The sequence below is a fragment of the Carassius auratus genome, chromosome 22, assembly GCF_003368295.1.
Source record: "Carassius auratus strain Wakin chromosome 22, ASM336829v1, whole genome shotgun sequence".
NCBI classification, from domain to species: Eukaryota; Metazoa; Chordata; class Actinopteri; order Cypriniformes; family Cyprinidae; genus Carassius; species Carassius auratus.
Window position 1 is genome coordinate 14,840,486 of NC_039264.1, and position 10,964 is coordinate 14,851,449.

Sequence of the window (10,964 nt, forward strand, 5' to 3'; positions counted from 1 at the left end):
TGAACTGCAAGGAACGTGAAATGTTATACTATATTATCCCGTTACAACTTACAGCTATTTGTTAAATGATTTGTTGGGTTAATGTTGTGCAGTGTTACGTGTTTATGCTTAATGCCGTGTTGTTTAACGTGCTCAAACCAATCGTTCTAAAAGTAAATTTGAACGAAAATTTGCAAGTAATGACTAAATATATTTTTAACAACACATATCCGATTGTATTTAATTGTACTGCCATAATCTCGGTCACCACACGTGATAAAAATCCTTACTTTAGTACAAAGAGCAATATAAATTTGTTTATAAGTGCTATTATTGACAGTTGCATGTGTTGCAGGGAAACACAGATACATCCTCGCTGGAATTATCAAATCCAGATGAGACCTGGACCATCTTTACTGTAACTATTACGTTACTTGTACAATAACAAAATAAATAATTGATTTGCTTACCTTTCTATCAATACACTCGCGAGAGCAGAGTCTCTGTCAAGTCCAAGATTTTCACGCAGCTCTCTCCATCTCGTAAACGCCTGGCCAATATTTATCCTGGTTTTATTCCTCCGTTTGTCACACAGTCTGCGTGTATCCGAATATGGACGCTTACGTTTTACTGGCACTTCAATACTCGTCAAAGAGTAATCTTGATCCATAACAACGACAACCAAACCATACTTAACATAACCACCACTTCCGCATTTGACCATGTGATATTCCGGTGTGGTGGAACATCACATGGTCTACACCGGAAACAAAGTATAGTGCGGACATCGCATCACTGAGAGGCGACATTTCTTTTCTGGGACGGCCAGTTATATAAAATCGGAATTTCTCTGAAATAAAAAATCTTTGGAGACTTTTGAGATATTGTAAGTACACAACTGGAGGAAATATATCACACTGTGCAAATTATTTTCGGAAATTTTATTACAAAATTCCTACTTATTGCAGCTTTAATCTGTTGACTTCTTCACTGCAACTTTACTCTACCATATTTAACACCACTACAGTGAGCATTGACTCAGTGTTCAGTTATGAATGGGTCATATCTTTAAGTGCCATATCAGTGTAGATCAGTACATGATTTATGAACATCTGATTTGTTTTTTTGTTTTTTTCTGACTGAAATACAGACAACAAATTGAAAAGGTATTTCTATAGAAAGTGGGGTATAGTGCAGCCAGTTCAGGTGCCTTTAGGCATTAGGTCTGACACCAAGAGAAAAAAACAAACAGGAGCATATGAGCAACTCCCGGTTAACAATACATTTATTTATATACCAATACTAAAAACATTAGAATTCATTTTTAAGAAACTCCGATGTGTGTGATTTCATGTAGGACTGCAGTCAACGTGACATTTTTGAAGATTTCTGTGATGGAACATACTTTAAAAATAACCCCTTGTTTTCAAGTCACAGATATGCTCTACAAATTCAACTCTATTACAACAATTTTGAAGCCGCTAACCCCTTAGGATAAAAAAAGGCATTCATAAACTTGGTTGTCTGTACTTCATTCTCCATAACCTTTCACCAAAAGTAAATTCAACTCTAATGAACATTCATCTGGTGTCATTGTTCCATTCACAAGATGCCAAAAAGTATGGAATAGATTCAATATTGAAGCCTTTTGTGGACGATATGACAGTTTTAGAGACAGAAGGAATAAAGGTCCCTTTCTGCAAGATGCCTATAAGGGGTACGCTAGCAAAAATCACTGGTGATAACTTGTGCATTCACTCAATTCTCGTTTTTTTGGAGTCGTTCAGTGCAAACTATTTCAGCCGCTTATGCTTGATTGACAAGTTTTGTCTCAAGAAGTTTTTTCAGAGGATGATCCACGGCTGAAATTGAGAATAAAGATTCTTAATGAGGAACACTATGCTGATCTTTCAAAGGAACCAACTCTTACATCTTCACATAGAATTAAGCGCAACAGCATACTCAATACACTCTCGTACTTCAATGTATCTTGGACACTGACATTAGTTTTGAGGTAAGTGCTGTTGTCTGCCAACAATATAATTGTTTGCTCTAAGGTTGTTGTTAGTTAACATGTTTAACATTAACGTTTTAATGGAAGTGTCGCCTAGTCAGCTAGTAAGATCAGCAAATTGTGTTGTTAGCTTAATGTCACTGTGAAGGATTTTGGCAAGGCTAAGTTATCTCCTCCACTGCATTACTGTTAATTTCGTTTACGAGTACTTTTCGTCATTATTTTCATCAACGACATTTTACACCTTTATAATGACAGCATTTTTATAACCGTTTTGGTCACATTTGGTTGGGGCAAAAAATTATTTTGATTAATATGCACGAGGGAGAGAGAGCAAGACGGTGAAGGTGATTGCACGGCCGGGGCTTTCTCTGTCTTTTGAATTTTTTCTGTATGAAAAAATAAGTTGTATCTTAAATGATAAGAAACCCAGCTACAACGATTATCCTCCATTTTCTCGGAACTAATGTTTTGGTAGGAACGAAAGTTTACATCTTATGTTTCTCCGAAATCAGCCAGCGCGAAGGACGTCTATATTCTGATTGATTGTTGGCGTTTTGCCACTGCTTGCCGCTGAACCGCGCCATAGCTCATAGATGATCCGAAAAATGACAGTGGGTAATAAACCTAATGCGTTCTGTGTCCTTAATATTGATCAAGCAACAAAAGACAAAGAAAAGCGTTCACTAAGGATTAATTATATTTTATTCTTTTAAATATGTCTGCTTGAAAGAATACAGAATGATGTATGCAAGTAGTTATAAAGAATGCATATATCATTAATTGAAAAAAGACTGTTCTACTTTAGGAAAAGTGGTTTTATTTCATTTTAAGATAAGTCACAGTAGTTAAATCTGTATCTGTATTGCATGTTCAATCTTTAAAATCAATTATATAAACAGGTTAATAGATGTTTTATCCGGGAGTATATGGGTTTGGACATTTTAGAGACATTATAAATTAATGCATTACAATTTAACTAAACCCATTATATTTTATTTGATTAAATAAAATAAAATCTTATTGTATTTCAACGACTAAAACTAGACTAAAACTAAAACTATTCAGATAAATAAAATATGACTAAAACTAAATGGTGTTTTAGTCAAAAGACTATGACTAAAACTAAATCAAAATTTGCTGTCAAAATTAACATTGTTATCTTAATTTTATTTTATGTATATCTTGTCATAAGAAATGAGCGAAATGAAAACGAACACGTAATGAAACAAGACCCATTGGTGTCTGGTTTAACGTTAATGAGTGATCGAAACACCTGCTCTGGCGGATCATTTAACGTTGACTAATGCAGTGGGATTTGGCCTTAACAAACATTTATGATCATAAAAAAGGAGCCCAGCATTTAATATATTGACAATTTTTTTTCAGAATGAGCGAGCTTAAAGAGGAGGACTCTATTTATATAAGACAGCTTGACTCAGGGCTGAGGTGCAAATGGCTTGATGTCAAGACGAGGTGAAGGGAGTTCAGCACAGCTTCCTGCTGTCACAGTATTAAAAAAAAAATTGACAAAGCGGGGTATTCAAAATGCAGCCTTTGCTCTAAAGAAATAAACTACAGCAACAAGGGCTCTCATGCTCTTTCGGCACACTGCCAAACAGAGGTGCACCGTCAAAAAGTGTGCACTGTAATGACTACAGCCAGTGTCCTTCCAGTCTCAAGTCAAAGTGCTCCCAAGCCGGGGCCTGAAGCCATGAGGGCGCGAGTTAGGTTGCCTGTAACCTACATGTCAGCGGGTTGCTAATGCAGAGGTGTGTTTTATCAATTAAATAGGCTTGTATAAATATTAAATTAAATAATTTAATAACTACTTGTGGCGAGTGGGGCGGGGCCGAGGGACGTGGGAACAAGGAGTGAGGCTGGCGGAATGATTGGGAAATCAGCGACACCTGCGCCCCACCGCCGGTCTCGAGTCCCACGTAGGAGATGGAAGGATATAAAACTGGAGCGACGATAGTGAAGGACGAGAGAGGACCAGGCCTGGGCTTTTAGTTGTGTTTTGGTTTTTATTTGAGCGCACCAGTCGTCCGTGAGGGGCTGGTGCGCTGTTTTGTGTTTATTTTGGACTATTAAAGTTTCGTTTTGATTGTCCGCCAGTTCCCGCCTTCCTCTTCCGGATGAATATAAAGGTTTTATTATTACACTACTATTTCACTGTTGACTGGTTACTTGACATTTGCCAGTAAGCTATTGTCAGGCTACATAAAAGTAGGCTACATTACCAGGACAATTTGTATGTAGTGTATATGGTGTGTTTATTCAATTGTACTAGAGTTGAACTAGACTCAATAGGATTCTCAGGGTTATAATAAAAGGCAGGCTTTTTGCAAAAGTTTTGCTTATGAAAATCTAATAATGTTTTCTTTGTCTAGGCGATGGTTCTCGCTACTCTTGCGGAACATACACTTCCTTTTACATTTGCACCAGTGATGGTGAAGCTGGCCCAAACGCTGGCTACAGATAAAGTATAAAGATAAAGTAGCTCTGAGTGGGTTGAAGCTGTCACGCACAGCAGCAGCATACAAAATGGTGAGACTGTATTTTCTATATGTAATTTAGATTCTAAAAAAAATTATCCTTAACTGACAAATTTAGGCTACCTGAGCTCTTTGAGGAAAAAAAAAAACTGATTTAATATATCTCTCTTTCTCAGTTGGCGTACTTCAGAGAGATATGCGAGTTCATGGGCCTTCATGGTTCCGCTCCCAAAAGGTTCATTCAGCATCGCTGGCTATCGGCTTATGATGTTGCCATTGGCACCCAGAGGCTGCTTCCTGCCTACAAGGTTCTTTACTATGGCTTTATGGGCAGGGAAGACAAGGCCCTCTACAAGGAGCCCTTGAGTCAGCTTTTTGCCAATTACAAAGTGAGCGAAAAGGCACAGAGACAGATTCAATGCTTTCATGAGGACCTCGGCAAAAAAGGTAACTCATCACAGTTATTTATCCTTGGATCTGTGATTGCCTACCTGCACTATGGTAACCAAAGGAATTTTAGCTTTTGTACAGAGCTTTGTTATAGAGCCTTTGATTTTTCCAGGAAAACTGGCTCCCATTTCTACTCAGGTGAATGCTACATTTCTCAACAAAAAAATAAAAAATATCACAAATTATGAGAATTAGATTGATTATAAAAATGTTACAGGATTCTGTGGTGCCTAGGTATAGAAAATAAATTATAGTGATCCCATGTCTAATAATTTCTGACAACATTTTATTTGACCAGAGGGTATAATGCTTTTTCATAGTGAGGTGATCAAAGGGAATTCTTGTATTTATCTTTCGGGAGTCCTGAGTTAAAATTAATATGCACATGCAAAACACACACATGTTCAATGTATGTTAATGTTATTTTCTTTATAGGGCAGTCAGACACTTGTTCATAAACTGCATGAAAAACAGCTTCAAGTCTTTACCAACTTCCTTGCCTGCTTCAAATCTGAGCACCTGAACCTGATGTCCAAAACTCTGGCTACAAACTGCTGCCTGTGAGGGAGATGTATGTGGGGCAGAAGGCTAATCAGTTCAGAGTGGCACATCCACAACGCCCTGTGAGTAATTTAAATTGTGTACTGCACTTAGAATGATTAATGATTGATTAGGAGCCTCTGCAGAAATTGTATGATAAAAGTATAGTAAGTGTTGCTGATCTGTTTCAGCTGCTGAAGCCATTCCTGGAAGAAGTCTCCCAGGCATACATCACATGTCTACATCACTGCAGAGCAAGACCCTCCAGTGTTTGTCGGCCATGGACCCAATACTGAGAGGGCACTCTCAAACTGGGTCTGAACTGAGGAAACTCACTGCAATGATGGATCACCTGCTGCCTGATGTTGACACACACCAGGAAATTCTCCAGTACAACGTAGATCAGTCCCTGCCCAGCTTCCAAGATGGAGATGATGTTGTGAGGTGGTGGGCCTGTGTCGACGATACTGGAAAATATCCAGGCCTGTGTCAAGCAGTGAAAGCTGCAATGTCAATATTCCATGGCCCATTAGTTGAATCTTCTTTTAATATTATTGACAAGAAAAGTACAAGCTTTAACACCATTCAGCGCTATCCAGACTGTCAAATATACTCTACAGAGCAGAAAGCTGAGTGCTGTGGATATGTTCAGCCGAGATGATTCAAAATTTGAGCCAGTAGATAGAAGGCTGTGTGGGAACATCATTTCGGCTGGAACCAGGGAGGCAGCAAAAGCAGCTGAAAGTCAGTGAAAGGAGCATGGATTTTGGCTGCCAGCCATCCACTAGTGCTGCTGTAAAAAGGGCAGAAGTGGTGGAGGAAGAAAGTGTGGCCCGAAACAGGCACATGGCAAAACAGAGAAAACGGGCCCTTGAAAGGCTTGCCCAGGCCAAAATAGTAAAAAAATATATATTTTTTTTACTCCCCACTAGACCAGCTGGAGTATTGTTGTTTACAGTTTTACAGTATTACATTTGTTTTATGTTCAGTGGTGTTAATAAATGTTTCGTTTTTTTTATCTGAAGAAAGAAAGTCATACAATATGAGGGAGAGTAAATGAGTATAACTTTAATGGGCCAGATGTGATGCAAAGGTCAGAAGCATGCAGAAAGAATACAATAATGTGTGTTGAATTAATGATGAGTGACAGAATTTAAACATACAATGCTGACATTTGAAGAAAGTGTTGTGTTGTGTATTCAATGCCCATGTCTGAAACAATAATTGACTTTTAAAGTCGGCATGAAACGGAAGTAGCGATTGTCCTTATTTCTCTACTGTGACGTCTATCTGAGTGAAACAGTTAATTTAACATACAATTTTACAATTAATTTAACATACAGTGTTCATTTAAAAATTTTTTGGAGAATTGTAATATTTCATTTGAAAAATGAGGGGGCATGGCTATCAAATTATTAATTGTGTAAATTCTTATCACTTTTTTGTTCACTCAATATTTTGAATTCAGCCATGATACTACATAGACAGCTAATGGTTATATCAAAAAGTGCAAAAGTAATGAATAAACTTTTTTTTGGAATAAGCAACTATTCTACTTCAATATGCTTCATCAGATTCATGAAGACAAACCTCATCGGTTCTCACAGGCCAAGCAGAGTCCTGTTTACCATATTTAACAGGTGTAAGATGGTAGAAAATGAAATGCCAGTTTAAATTTACTCTGTACTTAGTACATTAAATACAAATCACCCAAAGTAATAAATTCGGTGATTAAGTCGAATTTATTTTATACCTTTGGGCATGCTTCAAAAATATCAAACACTCCTGTAGTGATTAACATTTTAAGAAGGATCAAATGAGACTGAAAACCAACCTGTTTGTTCCTCATTATCTTCATGTTTGACACTGAAGGTTTCTTCACATCTTCATTCTCTTCTTTAATAAACGGCATCTTTATAATAGTGTGTGGATCTCAACAGGAGTTTTTTTCTGTGTGTTTGGACATGATTAAGAAGAAAATAAAAATAAATCCACACAAATCTCTGGGTGCATCTCAGTCAGCTCACTAGTTCAGTAGTCAGCTCACTGGTAAGGGAGTGAGTCAGAGTGAGCGTTAATGGCGTTAGATGACAAACCACCAGATTCACGGCAAGGCTTAAGTCTAGAGCTATGCCGCGTTTCCACCGAGTCAAGAACCGGTTGCATCGGTTTTCGGATCACCAGTACAATGAACTGAAAAACTGAAAAAGATTTACTGACTAGATGCGTATGATCATATCGTTAGATATATCGCCCAGCCCTACCTTTTGGTGGCCATATAACAGATCTGAACTTTTTTACTGTATAGTCCCAATCTTTATCTTTTTTTGGCTTGTAAAATTTTCATTTGTAATTTTTATGGCCTTTTCTTTGAATAATTTGTCATACAAGTTGTATGGTTTCATTTCACCAAACTTGGTTTAAACTGAATTGATCCAATTCCTAAAGTAATCATATGATTAGAAAAAAAGAAAAAGAAAAAAAAAAACACTGAAGGTTCTAATGTTTCTTCCACACTATAATAAACCATTTGAAATAAGCCAAAAGTAAATTCCGGATCTCTTAGTAAAACTTTGTCATTCTAAGTGATCTGGATTTGATGCACATCTTTTAGTCTCCACACATCACAACAATTTAAGGGCAAACGCAGATTATTAAATTCTCCATAAGTACATGTAATAATGTTATGACGTGATATGTCTGTGCGGCGCTCCTGCATTTGTTGATTCTGGCGAAGAAAGGTTTGTTTTTAAACATTTACAGTGTTTAAATCAATACAAACCGCTCACTGTGTTTTATTGTTTTGCTGTTTTTACAAGCAATGTAAAGTTAATTCATTCACATTTATTGTAGCAATGTAATGCTTTATCTAACGTTTTGTGCGTATCCACATGTGAGTAACAGAGTTTTATTGCGTTTACATGCACTAATGCTATTATAATGAGACGTTGGCAATATTGCTTTTAAGCTTTACCTCATGTAAACACAACACTTAAGGTCATAATTGCAGCAAGCATAATTCGTATTAACATAGGTGGCGTATTCCAATTTTAATCAAAATGTAAACACTTATTGCCGCTCTGACCAAAGAGCGCGTGTGCTTGTGATGTAAATGAACGTCGTGACACGCACCTGCACACCTGTACTCTTTCTGAGTGCATCATTTGTGCTGTGCAGTGGTGCATGTGAATAATGGCGGTAAAAAAAAAGCACAATTCTTACCGAAAAAAAAAACAAATAATGAAATTGCATTTAAACGGGTGAGCTCTGCTCTTGACATGTAAACATCATAAGTCTTTACTTTGCTTATTGGAAATAATCACGTTATTCGTGCACATGTAATGGAGCAACAGAAACTCAGAGTCAACTGAATCCAAAAACGATTCTCTCTTTCAGGGGCGTCATGCACTCATTTTTTTGGAGGGGGCACGAGTTGAGGGGTGCTCGTCATGTGACACACAGCTATGGAAGCATATGGGTAGGATTATTCAATTTGGGATGTAATATGCAAAATTACAATGCAATATGTAAAATGGCAATGCATTTCTGTATTTTCATTTACATTTTCCAATACATTTGTGCAACGTTTGGTGCAAAATGAAAATGAAAATTAAATTACATAATTTTCATTTGCCATTTCCTACACCAGTTTTGATATGTAAAATGAATATTACTTTTAACGTTTTATAAGTTGCAAAATTAAAATGAAAATGTATTACAGAAATGATTAGATATGTCTAACATGTTCAAGCAAAAACTGTGGCAAAATGATCATTTAAATTCTATTTTTCCTAAATGCATTAACACTCACAGTCAAGACACTTACGATTGCATTTTCATTCAATGACCCGCAATGAATGTAGCAAAATTCAATGTGCACATTGAAAATGCATTCCGAGCCGATCACATCTCCGCCCCCTCCCGCCCTGTCAATCACTGTGTGAACAAGGCGGGGCTTACAGAAGGTCAGAGACTCAAATCTCAAGAAGAGGATTCAAGTGAGAGAACATGGACAAGACAGATGGTCCGTGTACGTTTTGTCATTTCGGTTTATGGCTTCAATATTTCACTCACACTTGTGGGCGGAGATGAAACGCTGCTTTCATCTGATTGGTCGAATCGCTCCGCCTTCAGCTCGGTCTTTTTATTCTTTCAGGCAGAATAAGAGTCAGTGCGAGTGAAGCACTGTAATGTCTGAAACCACCGCTCACTGTTAATTAGCATAATGTTTGAATCAGATGTAGCTGGGCACATAATCCGTGCTGTCTAGGTTGTAGTATTGTATGAATATTGTCCCACTGATAAATACAGTGCAAATAGTTCTCTCTCTTTAGATAAAAGTGAATAAATCAATAATAGACTAAACAGTTCCATGTCTGTAACATTTACCACTCTCATCTTTTAAGTCATAAGGCACTAGGTATGTGTGTGTTTTACAATAAATAATTGTAAAAATGAATATAGTTAAATTTCTAAATAAAAATAGTAAAATTAGCTCTATGCTCAGTGCTCATGCTGCTCAGTGCTCCTGTAGCCTACCCCAGCGTGCCCTCTCGCGGCTGTAGACGGTAATGTTTTCTCTTGGTCCCGAATAAATGCGACTTATAGTCCAGTGCGATTTATGTTTTTTTTCCTCGTCATGACGTATTTTTGGACTGATGCAACTTATACCGAAAAACACAGTTAACATTATTATTATTATTTATTATGAGACTAATTGACACAGACTAGAACTTAAATGTTTCACCCAATTCAGCTCAGATCTTCAGACTCATCTGACTCATGTTGCTTGTATAACTGGCCATATTTACCTTCCCAAAAAATCCTATTTAATTTAATTTAATAAATTTAACTATATTTATTTCCATTTCACTGTTATCCAAGGAGACAGAACTATTTGCACTGTATTTATCAGTGGGACAATATTCATACAATAATTTAACGGGGTCTCTTGCAGGTCGCAGCAGCACAAATTATGTGCCCAGCTACATCTGATTCAAACATTATGCTAATTAACAGTGAGCGGTGGTTTCAGACATTACAGTGCTTCACTCGCACTGACTCTTATTCTGCCTGAAAGAATAAAAAGACCGAGCTGAAGGCGGAGCGATTCGACCAATCAGATGAAAGAAGCGTTTCAGCTCCGCCCACAAGTGTGAGTGAAATACTGAAGCCATAAACTGAAATGATCAAAACGTACACGGGCCAACTGTCTTGTCCATTTTCTCTCACTTGAGTCTCTTGACCTTCTTTAAGCCCCGCCCTTGTTCACGCAGTGATTGACAGGGCGGGAGGGGGAAGGGATGTGATCGGCTCGGAATGCATTTTCAATGTGCACATTTAATTTTGCTACATTCATTGCGGGACATAGAATGAAAATGCAATCGTAAGTGTCTTGACTGTGAGTGTTAATTCATTTAAGAAAAATAGCATTTAAATGATCATTTTGCCACAGTTTTTGCTTGAACATGTTAGACATATCT

At 37.3% G+C, this 10,964-nt stretch overlaps 1 long non-coding RNA gene across 1 annotated transcript; it reads left to right on the forward strand.

The window, feature by feature from the left end:
• The first annotated feature begins 4,036 nt into the window (after positions 1 to 4,036).
• Positions 4,037 to 7,400, forward strand: LOC113039803 (uncharacterized). Its single transcript, XR_003275075.1, has 4 exons — positions 4,037 to 4,543; positions 4,668 to 4,938; positions 5,377 to 5,564; positions 5,673 to 7,400. It is a non-coding gene; the product is annotated as an uncharacterized LOC113039803 (long non-coding RNA).
• The last annotated feature ends 3,564 nt before the right edge of the window (positions 7,401 to 10,964 follow it).